This window comes from Oncorhynchus nerka, linkage group LG22 (assembly GCF_034236695.1).
Source record: "Oncorhynchus nerka isolate Pitt River linkage group LG22, Oner_Uvic_2.0, whole genome shotgun sequence".
Taxonomy (NCBI): domain Eukaryota; kingdom Metazoa; phylum Chordata; class Actinopteri; order Salmoniformes; family Salmonidae; genus Oncorhynchus; species Oncorhynchus nerka.
This window is the reverse complement of record NC_088417.1, coordinates 68585071-68602738: the sequence shown is the minus strand read 5'-3', so window position 1 is coordinate 68602738 and position 17668 is coordinate 68585071. Positions and strand designations below refer to the sequence as shown.

Genomic DNA, 17668 nt, shown 5'->3' with positions numbered 1-17668 from the left:
GGAACAGTTTTTTTCTTCTGGTTAGGCTGTATTGATCTCTTGCTCCCTCTTTAGTAATTTGTCTCTTCATTTTTAATTGCAGTGCTTAAAGCATCAGACATAGCCTATATATAGTTGATTTTATTAAAACATAGGGAGTGTCCAAACCGAGATTTGTTTTAACACACACAGCTCTGTGAATTGCTCCAAAGACCAATGAAGGCCTGGGAGCAGCCCATGGGCTCAGGGCTTCAGCAGCAGAGAGGGAGAGAAGAAGAGAAGGAGAGAGAAAAAGAAAAAGGGAGAGCGATGGCTGTGGTGTGCAGCACTGTGTGCTCTGCTGTGTGATCCACGCACTTAACCAGCCGTAAAAGAAAAAGAAATCAAATGATGGGGTAAGAGCTGGGGACTCTCCCTCCATCTACGCTCACCCGCTTCTTTCTCTCTCTCCTCCCTCGCTCCCTCCTCCTTCTCTCCCTGTGGCCCATGCCATTCCTCAGTAGCCTCCACTAACAGGCCCTGGGCTGTGTAGTACTATGCCTCCCCAGTCCACATACAGCCCGAGCTCAAAGAGAATCATTCTCCAAGGTCCCATTACCACTTCAAGAGCTCCGGCTTAAGGGCCAAACCTGAAAACCTAAAGCAAGTGGCCTGAGAAACCTCCTGGAGACTAGGGCTTAGGCCACAAGAGAGAAGGGAGAGAGAGGTGATGATGAGGGAGAGAAAGAGAGAGCAGAGAAAAGGGCAAAGGCTCAGAAAGCAGGAGAGACTGATATAGTGTTACATAATTCTCAATGTGATCTACAGTTGAGGGGGAAATTATTCTCTCTACGGATTTTATTTTATTTGTTTGACAATCAATCAGTTTGTTGTTGCGATCCTCATTCACCCAAAATCAAAACTCACACAAGCACATCCAATTTCTATATAACCTTACAAAAGGAGATGACACAAACATTTCTCAACTCGTTAAGTGAGATGTTTTATCCTCTGCGTCTCCAAAAAGCCCTCTTCCTGCACAAAGTGGCCTAATCAGCAAAAATAGAGCAGGAATTTAACAGGAGTATGGATTGAGGACCGAAACGTAAAGCTTAGCTGACAGGGAAATAGAAAACTTAATAGAGAGAGAAATCAATCACTGGCGTCGGCAGGCAAACAATATATGAATGATTTCTCTCAGCGCAGACCGAAGCCAAATAAATCAGAGGCTAGGTTTCATGTAAATGTTCTAAAATCTGCATAAAAACAACATTTTCCCACCAGAGGTGTGTTTCCACTTGTTGCAGATAAAAGGCTGTGCGTGATGTGGTACACAAAATAAATCACTTTTGTGGTTAAATTTCAATGTACCGAATAAAACAAAACGAGTTCAATTGGTTTCCGTCGCATTTTTAACTCTACTGTTGGTTTTGTCACCAAAAAATGGTGTTATATAGCGGTCTTGCACGTGCGCTCTAGCCAACAGCTTGCAGACACAGTGTGGGTATATCAAATCAAATCAAATGTATTTATATAGCCCTTCGTACATCAGCTGATATCTCAAAGTGCTGTACAGAAACCCAGCCTAAAACCCCAAACAGCAAGCAATGCAGGTGTAGAAGCACGGTGGCTAGGAAAAACTCCCTAGAAAGGCCAAAACCTAGGAAGAAACCTAGAGAGGAACCAGGCTATGTGGGGTGGCTATGTGGGGTATAGCCTAGGCCTACCTGATGAGATTATTATGGAGAAAAGAGGGAGATAATGTTTACTTGTTAAACGAGCATCGATCATCCAGTCACCAAAATAAGACCCTCTATATATATATATATATATATATTGGAAAGGAGCATCAAGCTCATCACTGTGCACTTTCACCACCATCACTTACTATATCTGTAACCTAATAAACTGCATGTTTCCTAAGTCATAGTTAGAGGACCACACAACACATCGCGTGACTCCAAGTTTACTTCGATATGATGGCTAATATATCAATATTTGCGGATAAAAACGATTCCCGTCACCATTTCTCGCATAATTAATTTTACAGACACAAAAACAACCCACCTTGTCTAGTGTATTTTGTTTTGGTGACATTTGGAAAGTTTACCGGCAAATGTTGTTTCCATCAGGCCTGTCGGGACATTTATCTGGCATGTACTTTACTCACATTAAAAGGTTGGATGGAAACCTGGTTAGTCTGTGTGTGTATATCTCTCGCTCTGTGTGTGTGTGTGTGTGTGTGTGTGAGTGTGTGTGTGTGTGAGTGTGTGTGAGAGTAAGTGCGTGAGTGAGAGCAAGATGGAGGGAAAAGAGAAACAGGGATATAGATAGAGATAGGGACACGGACAGAGATAGGGACACGGACAGAGATAGAGAAACAGGGATGGAGATAGGGACACGGTCAGAGATAGAGAAACAGGGATAGAGATAGGGACACGGACAGAGATAGAGAAACAGGGATAGAGATAGGGACACGGTCAGAGATAGAGAAACAGGGATAGAGATAGGGACACAAAGAAACAATGATAGAGATAGAGAAACAGGGATAGAGATAGGGACACGGACAGAGATAGGGACACGGACAGAGATAGAGAAACAGGGATAGAGATAGAGAAAAATAAATACAGAATTGACATCAAATCTGACATCTTTTAACCCATGCCTCTTGAGTATGGATTGTCTGGAAGGTTTGACTACATAAGGCATCCCCCTCTCCCACTCATAGACTGCAGTTTTTTCATTTAACCTTTATTCATTCAGGTTATTCTCATAGACATTACATCTATTTTACAAGAGAGTCCCGTGCGGTACTCTATGAGTAAATATATAGCAGAGACTGAGAGAAGCAGAGAGAGAGTGGGTGGGAGTTGAGAGTTAAGAGACAGCTCTGAACACCTCCACTCTGCTGTGCCGGGCACAGCTCATTACCTGTGTTTGTCTTGGAAGTGAATGCATTACATCCAACACTGGCTTTGGCTGGCTGTAAAACCTGAACAGAGAGTTCAAGAGCTAGAACACTGCCTACAGTGTTCTGCAGACACAAACCAATACACAAAGTGGAGGTTTTCAACACAAAGGATGTTACACACGGTTAGAAGAAGCAGACCCAACACACATGCGCACATGTTCATCAGCCAATTGTTTGTCATTATGCCCTGTACAGTGTATGGAATGTAACATTAAGTGTTCCATGGTTATAGACAGGCCCTGACCTGTTAAATACATACTAGAAAACAGGGGGATCTCTCTACTATGGACCATGTTGACAATCTCGTCAACATTTAAAATGTGTTAAAGGCCCAGTGCAGTCAAAAAACATTTATTTTATATATATTTCCACACCATAAAGGTTGGAATAATACTGTGAAATTGTGAAAATTATGACAATACCCTTATAGTGTAAGAAAAGACAGCCTGTTTAAGTGGGATTGAGTTTTGACCTGTCCGGTGACATCACCACGCATTACAATCTGCGAAAGGCAAGCTCTATCCTACCAGGCTCCACAGCTCATCACTAGGCCACATAACTTTTACTACAGGCCTCAGAGTCACCACCCCTCACCAGTAAATACAGCTAGTGGTAGGACTAGGAGGACACGTCTCGTGTGTTTAGACGGAAAAGCAGACTCTCTCTCTGTTCTTCACAGTTAATTACACTAATCACTTCCCCAGCACTCCTCCTCCCCTCTCGTTACCTCCTCCTCTCCTCAGCCCAGACACAGAGAGACACAGAACAAGATGAATGTAGGCAAACCCATTGCAGCAGTAAATAAATACAGGCACTCAGGCCCTGTTCTGTTGGCCTGCCTGCAGTGGGGATCTGTCTGTCTGTCGGTCAGCCAAAGTAAACACTCATTCTAAACCACAGCCTGCTGCCAACCACAGGGAAGAAACACTAACACCCTTTATATGGAAGGAAACAAACAGATACCATCCCACCAATGTCTGGAGACCCCAGGCTCTAGTCGTAAACAGGCTATAGGTTAGTAGATTTGGTATTTTATTAGGATCCCCATTAGCTGTTGCAAAAGCAGCAGCTACTCTTCCTGGGATCCACACGAAACATGAAACATAACACAGAATGACATAATATAGAACATCAATAGACAAGAACAGCTCAAGGACAGAACTACATTAAAAAAATGTAAAGGCACACGTAGCCTACATATCACTGCATACACACAAACTAACTAAATAGGGGAGACGTGTTGTGCCGCGAGGTGTTGCTTTATCTGTTTTTTAAAACCAGGTTTGCTGTTTATTTGAGAAATATGAGATGGAAGGAAGTTCCATGCAATTATGGCTCTATATAATACCGTACACTTTCTTGAATTTTGGGGGGATTTGGGGACTGTGAAAACACCCCTGGTGGCATGTCTGGTAGGATAAGTGTGTGTGTCAGAGCTGCATGTAAGTTGACAATGCAAACAATTTGGGATTTTCAACACAATGTTCTTTTCACAATGTTCAGCTGAGGTCTAGAACTTAAGGAATGATTTGTACTAAATACAATGCTCTTAGTTTTAGAGATGTTCAGGGCCAGTTTATTACTAGCCACCCATTCCAAAACAGACTAACTCTTTGTTAAGGGTTTCAGTGACTTCATTAGCTATGGTTGCTGATGCGTATATGGTTGAATCATCAGCATACATGTACACATATGCTTTGTTGATTGTCAGTGGCAGGTCATTGGTAAAAATAGAAAAGAGTAGAGGGCCTAGAGAGCTGCCTTGCGGCATGCCACACTTGATTTGTTTGACATTAGAGAAGCTATCATTAAAGAAAACTCTGAGTTTTATTAGATAGATAGCCGCTTTACCACTCTTAGGTAGCGGAATTACTTTGGCTTCCCTCCAGGCCTGAGGACAAAGACTTTCCTCTAGGCTCAGATAAAAAAAATTGACAGATAGGAGTGGCTATAGAGTCAGCTACCATCCTCAGTAGCTTTCCATCTAAGTTGTCAATTCCAGGAGGGTTGTCATTATCGATCAATAACAATCATTTTTCCACTTCTCCCACACTAACTTTACAAAATTCTAACTTGCAATGCTTTTCTTTCATTATTAGTTTTTTATACATTAATACAATTGCTCACTGTTTGTTGTTGCATTTCCTGCCTAAGTTTTTCCACTTTGCAAATTAAATAACCATTAAAATAATTTGCAACATTAAATGGTTTCGTGATGATTTGATGAATTTGTCTTTCTGCTAATTATTTAATTTAAAGTATTCCAAAGTTTTTTTCCATCATTCTTTATATCATTGATCTTGGCTTCATAATACAGTTTATTCTTCTTTTTGTTGAGTTTAGTCACATAATTTCTCAATTTGCATTAAGTCAACCAGTCAGATGGCAGCCAGACTTATTAGCCACTCCTTTAGCCCCATCTCTTTCAACCATACTGTTCTTCAATTCCTCATCAATCCATGGCGCCTTAACAGTAACTAACAGTCAGTTTCTTAACAGGTTCATGTTTATCAATAATTGGAAGAAGCAATTTCATAAATTCATCAAGTGCAGCGTCTGGATGTTCCTCATTAATCACATCAGACCAACACATATTTCTAACATCATACACAGCAACATCTTTTGTATGATCTCTTATACACTATTTTAGGCCCAGCTGTTGTAACTTTGGCCTTCCTGGATATAGCCACGATATTGTGATCACTGCATCCAATGAGTACGGATACAGCTTTAGAACAAAGTTCTACAGTATTAGTAAAAATGTGACTGATACATGTGGATGATCCTGTTCCTGTAGTGTTTGTAAACACCCTGGTAGGTTGATTAATAACCTGAACTCTTGAGGGGACAGCTTGATGAAAACCAGTCAATATTCAAGTCGCCAAGAAAGTAGACCTGTTTACATCACATACACTATCAAGCATTTCACACACATTATTTAGATACTGACTGTTAGCACTTGGTGGCCTATAGCAACACCCCTAAAGAAAAGTCTTTATATGTACCAGGTGAACCTACAATCACAACACTTCAATAACACTTGACATAAGATCTTCTCTAAGAACTACGGGGATAATTCTGAATATATACAGAATTTCTGTCTCTTCTATAGATGTATATCCTTGTATTGCTACTGCTGTATCATCAAATTATTTATCTAAGGGAGTCTCAGAAATGGCTCATATATGAATGTTATCTGATGCTAGCAAGTTATTGATTTCATGAACCTTATTTCTAAGGCTACATATATTAATATGGGCTATTTTCAGCCCTTTCCTGGGTAGCTTATCAGAGATAGACATAATACTGAAAAGAGCAAACAAAGCAGAAGAAAAAAACATACATTCAGTAGTCCATTAATCAATTGGTGTGTGTGTGTGTGTGTGTGTGTGCGCTGCGGGGTGGAAGCCATGAACCCATAGGCTTGGCTCTCTTATACCTTCCAGGCTTCTGAGAGGGAGGGTGAACAATGAGCCTGTCATTACGGATGTAAGCAATGTCCCCACGCGCTCTGGCAGTTTTCATGGCTGGGATCAGTTCTTTCCTCTTCTGGTGCACAGCTTCAGGATAGTCCTCGTTGAGGAAGATATACGTTCCTCTCAAGTTCTTGGCTCTTTCAAGAACAGCTACCTTGTCCTTGAATCTCAGGAACTTGACCACTATTGTCCTGGGCCTATCACCTGGGCCGGTGGTGGGTTTATATAGATAGCTTTATATAAATTATTAATTCTGCAATATGTAACTTTTTGGGCGACCCAACCAAATGCACATATAAATGTGAGTTATAGATCTGTCATTCTCATTGAAAACAAGTCTATAAAGCGGTAGATGTGTTCTGTGTGTGCCATTTCTATGCTCCCTGTCCTTACATTTCGTTTTTGCATCTCTTACCTTTGGTTTTGTACACCAGCTTCAAACATTTTAAAATACAATTTTTTTAGGTAATGGAAAATATATTTTCACAGCGGTTTAGATGGAACAATGATTCTCTACACTATACTTGCTTGTTTTGTCACAAACTGAAATTAGACAAACTATTAGAATTTTAGAAACCAGGAAATAGAGATATTTCTGCATAGTGCATCTTTAAGGGGGATTCAATGTAGTCCGAAGTGTTTAACCGCCATGAATATCTACCGGAATCACGGTGACAGATAAACGTACAATAAGAGATTCTGTACCTTAAGAAATATTCATTCTGAATCCATATTTGGATCCAAATTCAATTGTTTGATCATATAGTGTGGCAGATCCAATGGCAGATCAGCGTCATATAGCCCCCATACTCAACTGGCGGAACGCGGACCTGGACCCAGAATGGGGTCAATTACTTGGTCGGGCTTCGACCTCTGGTATCATATAAACACACATAAAACATGGAAGAATGCGTAGAATTGCAAGAAATTAGCTTTAAAACTGCAACATTTTCTCTGAGCCAACAAGAAGGGTGTGAACAGATTGGGGTTGTGAGGTAGGGGTTTGTTACTATGCCGATCAATTACATTATCCATCTGGACCTTTGCCACCTAGGACATTTGTGTGACCGGACATTCTCAAATAGTACCTGAGTACCCCTATCATATAGCATAGATGTTCTCATCAAGCAATCAAATCAATCAATCATACAGAGTAACTCGATCAGCAACACAATGACAACTAGGAGAAGGGGAAACACTGTTTCCTGCCATGCTCCACCAGCCATCAGGACATCCACAATCATCCACCAGCACCGCTGTGATTTCTCCAGCCTAGCCCTATCATTGTCATCTGCTCTAGATCACAGTTTCCACACTACAGCCCCATCTGAACACAGACCCTGCTCCCTTCCACACTACAGCCCCATCTGAACACAGACCCTGCTCCCTTCCACACTACAGCCCCATCTGAACACATACCCTGCTCCCTTCCACACTACAGCCCCATCTGAACACAGACCCTGCTCCCTTCCACACTACAGCCCCATCTGAACACAGACCCTGCTCCCTTCCACACTACAGCCCCATCTGAACACATACCCTGCTCCCTTCCACACTACAGCCCCATCTGAACACAGACCCTGCTCCCTTCCACACTACAGCCCCATCTGAACACATACCCTGCTCCCTTCCACACTACAGCCCCATCTGAACACAGACCCTGCTCCCTTCCACACTACAGCCCCATCTGAACACAGACCCTGCTCCCTTCCACACTACAGCCCCATCTGAACACATACCCTGCTCCCTTCCACACTACAGCCCCATCTGAACACATACCCTGCTCCCTTCCACACTACAGCCCCATCTGAACACAGACCCTGCTCCCTTCCACACTACAGCCCCATCTGAACACAGACCCTGCTCCCTTCCACACTACAGCCCCATCTGAACACAGACCCTGCTCCCTTCCACACTACAGCCCCATCTGAACACAGACCCTGCTCCCTTCCACACTACAGCCCCATCTGAACACAGACCCTGCTCCCTTCCACACTACAGCCCCATCTGAACACAGACCCTGCTCCCTTCCACACTACAGCCCCATCTGAACACATACCCTGCTCCCTTCCACACTACAGCCCCATCTGAACACAGACCCTGCTCCCTTCCACACTACAGCCCCATCTGAACACAGACCCTGCTCCCTTCCACACTACAGCCCCATCTGAACACAGACCCTGCTCCCTTCCACACTACAGCCCCATCTGAACACATACCCTGCTCCCTTCCACACTACAGCCCCATCTGAACACAGACCCTGCTCCCTTCCACACTACAGCCCCATCTGAACACAGACCCTGCTCCCTTCCACACTACAGCCCCATCTGAACACAGACCCTGCTCCCTTCCACACTACAGCCTCATCTGAACACAGACCCTCCTCCTTTCTCCCACTACAATAAAGCTGTCTCTGAAGTTGTTGACAGATGGATTGATTTCTTTATTTCCACTCTGTAAAACCTGTCATCTGGAAATTGCTGCTCCGCATGATTCAGGTCCTAAAAGCTGTATTTGGAGTCAAAGTCAGAGGAGGAGCGTAAATAAGGAGATCAATGGATGCTGCATGGAATTACATTACATACAAAGACAGAACTGTATTGAGTTATGTCAGAGACACTGAATGGTTTAATGTGCTACATAATATTATATCATAATGGGCTATAGGGCTAGCATGAAATTAGATCAGAATAAGGCTAGGGTTACCAAAGATAATCCAAATTATAAATAGTTAAATATCTTACTCCTCTTTTTCATTACACTACAGTTTATTGGATGACCACAGGGCTATCTTGAACTCCCCTCTCTCTCCACAGTGGACATCACTGTACCCCTTGGAGGAGTCATCATCATGCACAACCAAACACCCTGACCATCCCTGTCGCTACATAAAACATCCACATATAAGCAGGTCCTAATTTCAAACACAAATGATTCAAACACAAAGTCCAGAGGTTTTCCAATGCCTCGCAAAGAAGGGCACCTATTGGTAGATGGGTAAAAACAGAAAAAGCAAGAATTGAATATCCCTTTGAGCGTAGTGAAGTTAATAATTACACTTTGGATGATGTATTTTTGAAATTTATTTTACATTTTTATTTAACCTTAATTTATTTACAAACCCAGATGACGGTGGGCCAATTGTGCGCCACCCTATGGGACTCCCAATCATGGCCAGATGTCATACAGCCTGGATTCTGTATCAATACACCCAGTCACTACAAAGATACAGCTGCCCTTCCTAACTAAGTTGCCGGTGAGGAAGGAAACCACTCAGGGATTTCACCATGAGGCCAATGGTGACTTTAAAACAGTTAGAGAGTTTAATGGCTGGGATAGGAGAAAACTGAGGGTGGATCAACAACATTGTAGCGCAACAACAATACTAACCTAATTGACAGAGTGAAAAGAAGGAAGCCTGTACAGAATAAAACATATTCAAAAACATGCATCCTGTTTGCAACAAGGCACTAACGTAATACTGCAAAACATTTGACAAAGCAATTCACTTTTTGTCCTGAATTCAAATTGTTATGTTATGTTTGGGGCAAATCCAATACAAGAAATGCTTACCAAGAAGACAATAAATGTTCCTTAGCGGCCAAATTACAGTTTTGATCTAAATCTACTTGAAACTCTATGGCAAGACCTAGCAATGATCAACAACCAATTTGACAGAGCTTAAAAGAATGAATGAAAAAAATAAATGGGCAAATGTTACACAATCCAGATGTGGAAAGCTCTTAGAGACTTTCCCAGAAAGACTCACATCTGTAATTGCTGCTAAAGGTGCTTCTACAAAGTATTGACCCAGGGGTGTGAATACTTACGTAAATGAGATATTTCTGTACATTTTCAATACATTTGCTGAAGTTTCTAAAAACATGTTTTCACTTTGTCATTATGGTGTATTGTATGTAGATGGTTGAGAGGGAAAAAACATTTAATACATTTTGAATTCAGGCTGTAACACAACATAATGTGGAATAATGTGGAATGGCCAGGTCACAATTGTGAAAGAGAACTTGTTCTCAACTTGCCTACCTGGTTAAATATAGGTGAAATAAATAAATAAATAAGACGAGGGGTTGGAATACTTTCTGAAGGCACTGTATACAGTATGTGCTTCTTTGTTACACCACCATGTAGTGGGGCTGTGTGTGAGATGGCAGGCAGCAGAGAGAGAACGTGTATTATTTATGCTTTTTCTCTTCTCGTGGTTCTCTGTCTGTCTGTATCCAGGATGAATGGGGAGGAAGATGAAATGCTCTGCTGTCACAGCGGGGCTGAAGAGGCTCAGGGATGACAAATCTAGCAAGACTGCCCTGTCCCCACCCTCTACACCTCTTTCCCCATCTTCCCCTCCCTCGCCACCCTCCCCTCCCGATCTCCCCACCTGTTTGAAGGTGACATGGTGATGGAGATGGATGCTTGGTTCACAGCCAATAAAATGTCCCCATGAGGCCAGGTGCTTTGTCTTTAGTAGGGTTATAGGCTACAGACTAGAGCCCACTGTGAAAAGGAATTGGAGACACAGATTATAGTGGTGTGTTCACTCAGATGTCCTTTGTCCTCATGATATATCACACTAGATAGTAAGGTATCTAATGCATTAGTAAAGTAGAAATAGTGAAGACTCTTTTATAGAAAAGTAGTCAGAGAGACAAAATGGCAACTGACTGATAGCTTCACATTTGGCATGCTGTAGTTGACAGAGAGTCTGATGGAGGGAATTAGGCATTAAACCATTAAGCTAAAATCACTTTATTACATATTTTAGAACTTTATGTTTCATCCATGTCACTTTTTCCATCACTAGGCTACATTTCAGAGAGGTGATACAAAGAGTCCTACCTCTTTACCTTCAATATGTCAATGTAATTGAGTGGTGGTAAGAGGGAGAGTCGCGCTGGCCTTGTAAAACACTCCACTCCTCCTCAGTGGTGCAATGAAACTAATCCCCCAACATACACTGATCTCTCCCTCAACTCCCCCTCTATCACTCCATCTCTCTCAGCCCCCTATCTCTCTCGCAACCCCCCCTCTCCATTTCTCTTCCCCACCCCCTCTCCCTATCTATCTCACAGCAGAGGTAGCAGCATAATGTGGACTGCCAAGCGTTTATCATAAAAGCAATAGTTGCTCAGGGATTATGGGCTCTAAATGATCACACTGCCAATTAATGTTATATATTTACTCTGGTTCATTGTCATGCAGCCTGGCAGAGGTAGAAAGACAAAAAGAGAGAGAGGGAGAGAGGGCATGCGGCTAGACAGTACTGTCCTTGAGAGTGGGTGAACTGACTGCAGAAGGGCAGTCTGGTGGGCGACTGGCAGGCTCACATTCCTTCCCTCCCTCCCTTCTTCCTTCCCTTCCTCTCTCCCTGCCTGTCTGTGTGCACCAGAAACCAGGGGGGAAAGTACAGCCTGTCTGGCTTTAACACAGAGCTACCACTGCCAATTTATACTGTAGCATAGAAAGGCTAGTGTGTGTGTGTGTGTGTGTGTGTGTGTGTGGGGGGGGGGCTCTTGTATCTCACAATCTACTATAAATAATGCCATGGGGTGATTCAAACATGTCTGGTTCCTAGCATGATCATAAGGCATAATAAATCAGCATAAAGAAAATGACCCATCCTCCAGCCGTGAATTTGTGTAGTCATAATTATAAAGCAATTAAAAATGAGCTATCGCCTCGGTGGCTTTAACTGTACACAGCAGTTGTGTGTGCGCAACATCTACTTGACATATGAGGCAGCATGTTTTGGACACAGTGATGAGAGGGAGAAGGGAGGAGAATCACTTAGATAATTAGGGTTTAGGAGGCATATAATGTTAGCTGTCGTAATCTGCCAAAAAATCTATATACTGTAGCTACTGCGCTAATTTAACCAAAATTGATCCATCATAAAAATGAGCAATTGCTGGCGAGTGAAAAGGCTCAAATGCCAACAATGTCTAATGAAAAATGGATATGCATTAGGAACAGGCATGTATTACCTCATTTACATACATTACCTTTGATATGAATTTGTGTTAATCCAGGATCATCATTTAGGCCTAGATGTGTTGATCCTGGATCGTCATTTAGCTGTGTTAGATCCAGAGACAACACAGCAAAATAATGATTCAGGATCAATACAGCTAAACGACAATCCAGGATCAACACAGGTAAATGTAAAGGATGACCCCTGGTCAACACAGGTAAATGATGACCCAGGATCAATACAGCTAACGATAATCCAGGATCAACACAGGTAAATGTAAAGGATGACCCCCGATCAATACAGGTAAATGCAAATGATGACCCAGAATCAATACAGCTAAACGACAAGCCAGGATCAATACAGGTAAATGTAAAGGATGACCCAGGATCAATACAGGTAAATGTAAATGATGACCCAGGATCAATACAGCTAACGACAAGCCAGGATCAATACAGGTAAATGTAAATGATGACCCAGGATCAATACAGCTAACGACAAGCCAGGATCAACACAGGTAAATGTAAAGGATGACCCCTGGTCAATACAGGTAAATGATGACCCAGGATCAATACAGGTAAATGTAAATGATGACCCAGGATCAATACAGCTAACGACAAGCCAGTATCAATACAGGTAAATGTAAATGATGACCCAGGATCAATACAGGTAAATGTAAATGATGACCCAGGATCAATACAGCTAACGACAAGCCAGGATCAATACAGGTAAATGTAAATGATGACCCAGGATCAACACAGGTAAATGTAAATGATGACCCAGGATCAACACAGGTAAATGTAAATGATGACCCAGGATCAATACAGGTAAATGTAAATGATGACCCAGGATCAATACAGGTAAATGTAAATGATGACCCAGGATCAACACAGGTAAATGTAAATGATGACCCAGGATCAATACAGGTAAATCAAATCAAATGTAATTTGTCACATGCTTTGTAAACGACAGGTGAACTAACAGTGAAATGCTTACTTACAGGTCCTTTTCCAACAATGCAGAGAAAAATATATTTTTTAAATATATACAGTACCAGTCAAAAGATTAGACACAACTACTCATTCAAGGGTTTTTATCTATTTTCACTATTGTCTACCATGTAGAATAATAGTGAAGACAGCAAAACTATGAAATAACACATATGGAATCATATAGTACATTTACATTTACATAACCAAAGAAGTGTTTGCACACTCCTGGCATTCTCTCATCCACCTGGAATGCTTTTCCAACAACTGCTTTTCCTTCACTTTGCGGTCCAACTCATCCCAAACCATCTCATCCCAAACCATCTCAATTGGGTTGAGGTCGGGTGATTGTGGAGGCCAGCTCATCTGATGCAGCACTTCATCACTCTCCTTCTTGGTCAAATAGCCCTTACACAGCCTGGAGGTGTGTTGGGTCATTGTATTGTTGAAAAACAAATGATAGTGGGACTCACCAGCAAAGCATCACCACACCTCCCCCTTCATGCTTCACTGTGGGAACCACACATGCGGAGATCATCCATTCACCTACTCTGCGTCTCACAAAGACACGGCGGTTGGAAGCAAATATTTCAAATTTGGACTCATCAGATTTCCACCAGTCTTATGTCCATTGCTTGTGTTTCTTGGCCCAAGCAAATCTCTTCTTCTTCTTTAGTGGCGGTTTCTTTGCAGAAATCCGACCACGAAGGCCTGATTCCCACAGTCTCCTCTAAACAGTTGATGTTGAACTTCTGTTACTTGAACTCTGTGAAGCATTTATTTGGGCTGCAATTTCTGAGACTGGTAAGTGAACTTATCCTCTTCAGCAGAGATAACTCTGGGTCTTCCTTTCCTGTGGCGGTCCTCATGAGAGCCAGTTTCATCATAGCGCTTGATGGTTTTTGCGCTACGCTTGAAGAAACTTTCAAAGTTCTTGAAACGTTCTGCATTGACTGACCTTCATATCTTAAGTAATGATGGACTGTCATTTATTTTTGCTTATTTGAACTGTTCTTGCCATAATATAGACTTGGTCTTTTACCAAATAGGTTTATCTTCTGTATACCACCCCTCCCTTGTCACAACACAACTGATTGGCTTAAACGCATTCAAAAGGAAAGAAATTCCACAAATGAACTTTTAACAAGGCACACCTGTTGATTGAAACGCATTTCAGGTGACTACCTCATGAAGCTGTGTGAGAGAATGCCATGAGTGTGTGTGGAGCAGTAGTCGCAACATATGTGGTCAGTGTGAAAGTGTGTGTGGGTGGGTGGGTGGGTGTGTGTGGGAGTGAGTGAGTATGTGTGTGAGAATGTGGAGTCAGTACGCATGTGCACACATGTTGTTTGTATGTGTGTTTGTGTTGGGGTGTCTGTGTAAGTGTGTGTGAATATGTGGGAATATGTGGGTAGTATCCAGTGTGCGCGTATAGAGTCAGTGTAAAAAAGGGTCAATGCAGGTATTCCTGGTAGCCATTTGATTAGCTATTTAGCTGTCTTGTTTAGCAGTCTTATGGCTTGGGGGTAGAAGCTATTCAGGGTCCTGTTGGTCCCAGACTTGATTCACTGGTACCACTTACCATGCAGTAGCAGAGAGAACCGTCTATGGCTTGGTTGGCTGGAGTTTTCAAAAAAATGTTGGGCCTTTCTCTGACACTGCCTGGTATAGAGGTCCTGGATGGCAGGGAGCTCAGCCTCAGTGATGTACAGGGCCGAACTCACCATCCTCTGTAGCGCCTCACGGTCGGGTGCCTGGCAGTTGCCATACCAAGCGGTGATGCAGCCAGTCAAAATGATCACAATGGTACTGGTATAGAACTTTTTGAGGATGCCAAATCTTTTCAGCCTCCTGACCTCTTCACAACTGTGCACCATGTTAATTCCTTAGTGATGTGGACACCCGTGTACACAGCCCTCTGTTTCCTGTAGACCATGATGAGTTTCTTTGTCTTGCTGGTCTTGAGGGAGAGGTTGTTGCCCTGTCACCAAACTGACAGTTCTCTGACCTCCTCCCTATAGGTGGCTTCATCATCATATGTGATCAGTCCTACCACTGTCGTGTCGTCAGTAAACGACACGATAGTGTTGGAGTCGTGCGTGGCGACGCAGTCATGGGTGAATAGGGAGTACAGCACAGGAATAAGCGCACACCCCTGAGGGGCCCCCGTGTTGATGGTGAGTGTGGCAGATGTGTTGTTGCCTACCCTCAACCGCCTGGGGGCGGCCCGTCAGGAAGTCCAGGATCTAGATGCAGAGGTAGGTATTCAGTCCCAGGGTCCTGAGCTTTGTGATGAGCTTGGAAGGGACTATGGTGTTGAATGCTGAGCTGTAATCAATGAACAACGTTCTTACATAGGTATTAATTTGTCCAGGTGGGTGAGGGCAGTGTGGAGTGCAATAGAGATTGCCTCATCTGTGGATCTGTTGGGGCGGTTTGCGAATTGGAGTGGGTCCAGGGTGTCTGGGATGATGGTGTTGATGTGAACCATGACCAGCAATTTCAAAGCATTTCATGGCTATAGATGTGATAGTCATTTAGGTAGGGTACTTTGGCACTCTTGGGCAGGGGTCTATGAAGGTCTGAGGTCTGGGATATGTTGAAAATGTCAGTGAAGACACTTGGCAGCTGCTCAGCACATGCTCTGAGTATGCTTCCTGGTATTCCATCCGGCCCTGCGGCTTCACGAATGTTAACCTGTTTATAGGTCTTACATCGTCTACGGAAAGTGAGATAACGAAGTCATCCGAACAGCTGGTGCTCTCATGCATGGTTCAGTGTTGCTTACCTCGAAGCGAGCATAGAAGGCATTTAGCTCATTTGTTGGACTTGTGTTGCTGGGCAGCTCGTGGCTGAGTTTCCCTTTGTAATCCGTGATAGTTTGCAAGCCCTGCCAACATCCGTTGAGTGTCAGAGCCGACGTAGTAGGATTCAATCTTAGTCCTGTACTGGCGCTTTGCCTGTTTGATGGCTTGTCGGAGGTCTTATAAGCGTCCAGATTAGTATCCCGCTCCTTGAAAGCGGCAGCTTTAGCCTTTAGCTCAATGCAGATGTCTGTAATCCATGGCTTCTGGTTGGGGTTTGTACGTAAGGTCACTGTGGGGATGATGTCGTCGATGCATTTATTAATGAAGCCGGTGACTGAAGTGGTTAACTGCTCAATGTTATCGGATGAATCCCGAAACATATTCCATTCTCGCTGGTACTTCCCGTTTGAGTTTTTGCTTGTAAGCAGGAAGATAGGAAGATAGAGTTATGGTCTGATTTGCCAAAAGGAGGTCAAGGGAGGGCCTTGTCTGAGTTTCTGCATGTGGAGTAAAGGTGATCTAGAGTTAGTTGCACAGGTGACATGCTGGTAAACATGAAGCAAAACGAATGTCAATATCCCTACATTCAAATCCCCGGCCATAAGAAACGCAGCATCTGAACAAGCATTTTCTTGTTTGCTTATGGCCCTATACAACTCGTTGAGTGTAGTCTTAGTACCAGCATCAGTTTTTGGTGTTAAATAGACAGCTATGAATAATATTGGTAAATAGTATGGTCTACAGCTTATCATGAGATTTAAACTTGAGACTTCCTTAACATTAGAGATTGCGCACCAGCTGTTGTTAATAAAGAGACATTCCCCTCCTCCCTTCGTCTTACTCGAGTCTGCCGTCCAGTCTTGACGATGCATAGAAAAACCAGCAAGATGTACACTGAGTATATATCACCTTCCTAATATTGAGTGGTTTCGAGTCTCGGGGATTAGGGCCTGTTCCGGAGTAAACAAATTCCAGAGCTGCCGACTCATTGAAGTATAAATGTTGGTCCATATCAAGGTTATTGATTGCTGTTATGATGTACAGAAGCTGTTTTCGGTAATAGGAAATGATGGCGGAGACATTATGTACAAAAAAGTTCAGATCAGCGTAAAAAAACAACACAAAACAGGAGCCTGTAAGACGACTGCTATCAACTGCAGCGTCATCACGTCACTTCAATGTAAATGATGATGCAAGATCAACACCGCTAAATGACGATCCAGAATCATGCCTCACTTCCAATCCACTGCCATTTTCTCCCCAGGTCCCACTATAATTTAAGCAACATTATTTCGGAAGTGCTACTGCAGCTTTCCCTGGAGGGTTAGATTACACTTTTCATCAGCTGAGCACCTGAGGACGACGCCAAGAGAAAGCCTCACTTTACATCATGAGGGAGAAAACTAGGCTTTATCCCAGTCCTTAATCTGGAGCAAACAGACAAACAAAATGTAATCAGGGTTTGCTCTGACCCCTGTGAACTC

The 17668-nt window shown here is 43.0% G+C and overlaps 1 protein-coding gene across 1 annotated transcript in view; it reads right to left on the bottom strand.

Annotated features, from left to right (window-relative positions):
* LOC115105548 (autism susceptibility gene 2 protein-like) overlaps positions 1–17668 on the bottom strand; it is a 540119-nt gene that overhangs the window by 468459 nt on the left and 53992 nt on the right.